Raw genomic sequence first — 3,857 nt, forward strand, 5'->3', positions numbered from 1 at the left:
ATGAGTGATCGGTTTTGTGAGAATATGGCCAAAGATGGCGAGAAAAGAGCAATTTCGGGGCTTCCGAAGGCTCGAAAATCCCTTAACCAAGGCTCGCCGTCACGTGACGCGGCCTAAATTTGCTTTAATGTTGCAGGTGATGAGGCTTCTACTTCTGGGAGAGGTCCCATGGAGATAGACGCTGCTGTTGTCAAGGAGGCTTTGGAGCAGGCCTTCACCGTTGCGGTGATGGCTGCTGGGGACGAGGTCTACGAGGAGGAGGCTGTTGAGGAGGAGGAGGCCCCGAGACAGGCCAACGTCGGACGAGGAGGTCGTCAGCTGAGGGGAGCTCCCGCATGGGCTGAGACCTGGGAGAGCAGGCACTTGCTCTGGGCTGCAGAGGGTCACTTGTCCTACAGGACGGTGAAGAGTTTGGTAATTAGGAATTCACTACTCATCACTCATCTTCTTTCATTTATTTGTTCATATTTCTTCCAATTTTCATTCAAAAACTAAAGATAGCTTTTGTTTCAAATCATAATAGGAGGCCGGGAACATCAGGTCGTTCTCGGGTTACACGACAGCGATGGACTGATACGAGCAGCTGTCGGCGGAGGAGCGCGCCATGATCGAGAGCGGAGCGTTCGGTGCCTTGGTACAGACCTAGAGGGATATCGCGAAGAGGAAGCTACGGGCTAACCTTAGCCTGGTCGGCGCTTTCTTGGACCGATTCTGGGATACGACTTCCACTTTTCACATGCCTTTTGGTTAGGTGGGAGTCACTCTGGAGGACTACGGCATGATTTCTGGTCTGCCGTGTGGGTCTGAGGCTGTGGAGTGGCCGGAGACTGCCATGAGGGTGGACTCGGCCGAGGCTAGGAGGTTGATCGGCTGGAACTTGTCGCCGAAGGCTGTCACAGTACCGGGTTTGGTACAAAGCTCCTACGTTCGAGACTACTTTGCGGGAAATATCCCGGCGCTGGTGACGATTGACGGGAGGGAGACAGCTCCTCCTCCCTGTACAGCTGAGCAGAGGGCTCGTTTGTGGCTCTGGTGGTTTCTGTCTTCGATTTACCTCGGAGATAAGGGAGAGAGGCTATCGACGAAGCTTCTTCCCTTCCTTTCTGACCTGAGCTCCCTAGGGCGTTGGGACTGGGTCACTGCTGGTTTTGCGGCCCTCATCCGCTTCATGAGGGCCATGGATCGTCCGGAGTTGATGGAGAAAGGGACTTCTCCTGGCGCTGTCGGACCTGGACTACTGTTGGAGGTATGAACCTTTATTTAGACTAAAATCTTTTTCTTTCTTTGTCAAATTACGAAAGATCGTTATTAACTATCTTGCTTCACAGGCGTGGGTGTACTCCTACTTTTCGGGCCTCGCGCCCAAGAGGACTGAGCCGCTGGAGAAGGCCTATCCCGTGGTGAGTGATTGGGTCATGTGCAGGACGAAGAGCAAGCGTTCTTCTCACGGTGTCTACTGGCGGGACGTGAACGCTCTTCAGCTAGACAGCGTAAGCATCTCACTTATATTCATTTGCTTCTATATTGCTTTTTAAACTCGATCATAAGAATGATTCCTTTGTTTGTCTTTTCCTAGTGGGTGCCCAGGCCTTGGGCGGAGTACGCTGGAGCGCCTCCTTTTGTGGCTGAGGTTCTTCGGCCTAGGAGTGGTACTTGGGCGAGCGCTTGGCTCGTCAGTGCTCTCGGGACGTGTTGGCGGTTCCCATCGATCCTCCTAGGACGATGTTCAGGGAGCCTTCTGAGGCTGAGAGGGAGGCTGACTTGGCTGGCGTCGGTGGTGACGCCCTCCTTCTTCCCGGCGAGGACTACTCGGCGTTCCTCTACGGAAGGTTGGCGTACTGGCCGGTAGTGGTGAGCATCTTTACTCTTCCTTATTCTTGATTTTGAGACTACGATGAAAGATCATCGATTAATGAGAAATATTTTGTTTTGCAGGAGGTTGAGGCGGCGGGCATCGAGCCCCCAGAGTACCCCGAGACCCTCGAGTACACTGACGCGACTGGGAGGACGCCGATCTCCGAGCTGCGTGACTTTGACGTGGCCGTGACGGATGCTGGCCTGGACGACTGGCAGCATCTGATTCGGAGGGTGAGCCTCTAATTTTGCATAATTTTTGTGTAGGAACACATGTGATTGAGTTTGTTCAGTTATTGAGAACTTCGTTTTATGAAGATGCAGGTTGCGCCGTCTCGGTTCGTGGCGTTATGGAGGGTGGCCAACCGGCTGCGAGCTACTGCCGTCGAGGCACTTGTCGGCGGTTGAGGCCGTCAGGTATGAACCTTGTGCCTGTTCCATTTTTTAATTTTGATTTTCCAACTTTTCTTTTAATTGCTTGAAATGATTGACATGAGCCAATTTTGTTGTTTACAGGGGGACCGCGAGCTGGAGCGAGAGTTGGCTCAGTCTCGGGAGGAGACAGCTCGCTTGTTGAGGGAGCTCGAGGTTCGAGACGCCGAGATTGCTGATCTTACGGCAAGAGTTGCGGAGTTGGAGGGCGACCGGCAGTAGTTTTGTGTAGTTTTTGTTTGTTTGTTGGCCGTATTTTGCACATTTGTACATTTTGGACCTTCACTTTGAACCTTCCGGACTTTGTTTGGAGCTCGAGCCCCCAGTTTGTTGTACATTTCCCTTTTTGGTTGTATATAAGATGGCCTGAGTGCCTTTGCTGCTGGGTTGTGTTGCTTGTATCTGCAGGTTAGCTTTGAACAGGTTTGGTAGATGACGATTTACACCGTCATGCTGCCGAAATTTACATAGAAATCACGCAAAACATACATTTGTATATACACGTGGCCTGAATTAGCGCAAAACGACTGACTCAAAAGCACGCAAAAATGCAAAAATTTTGCCGGAAGTGACCGGACGGTAGGGAGGGTTACCTCTAAAAAAAGGAAAAAATAGAAACCTATAAGTTAGGAATGAAATGATTAAAAAAGAAATGAAAGAAATATAAATGAAATAAATCTATAAATTTTGAAACGAATTATATTATAATGAAAATTATTTCCTAAAATGAATATGTACAAGTGTGGTAAAATGACGAAAATGTCGATGTCGTCTCGAGATGCGTGCCTGCGGAATTAGGAAACACGAAATATGGTAACTTCCACGTATTTACCAAAATAATAACCCGTAGGATTAGGAAATTATTCGTCGAGGAATTAGGAAAGATCTAACGCGGAAAATCACAGAAATCAAGCTGAGGAAGAGGCGCAACATGAACTGCGTCCCTTTGAAGAGGCGCAGCAGGTGCTGTGCCTGTTCCCAGGTGGTTCCGTTCTGGCTGATTTTTGGAAACAGAAATTAGTATAAATAGAGACGTCGATAGAGCTTTTATTCCCACAATTCTTCTGTCTCTTCTTCTTCTTATTACATAAAATTCTCAAAATAATTCCTCATCATGAATACTTTGGAGATTCGCGTAAAAGAATGGACCAACGAATTTTCAAACGTGGAGAAATATGATATGTGCGCCTATAATCTTGGATCATTGTTGAGTTTGAAGCTTATCAAGGTTGTCAAACCATTCTTGGATGCTTGTCTTGATTATTGAGACCCGAATTACCATGTTTTTGCGTTCCCTGGAGGCGATATTTGTCCATTTCCTGAAGAAATTGCTACGATTGGTGGGTGGGACCCTGAACACTTGCCTGCCATTCCTTCTACTTCTCAAGGGTATAAAAGCAAATTTAGAGACTTGCTTGGGTTGACTAGACTCGAGGTGGACCGTCTAGTGACCTCGAAGGGAGTGCGAATGTTGGACTTTATTGACCGATTTATTAACCAGGCCGACCCCACCGTTTCTTATGTTGCTAGGCGAAGGGCATTTGGGTTTTGCTTGTTGCATGTGTATGTCT

This window comes from Silene latifolia, chromosome 5 (genome assembly GCF_048544455.1).
Source record: "Silene latifolia isolate original U9 population chromosome 5, ASM4854445v1, whole genome shotgun sequence".
NCBI classification, from domain to species: Eukaryota; Viridiplantae; Streptophyta; class Magnoliopsida; order Caryophyllales; family Caryophyllaceae; genus Silene; species Silene latifolia.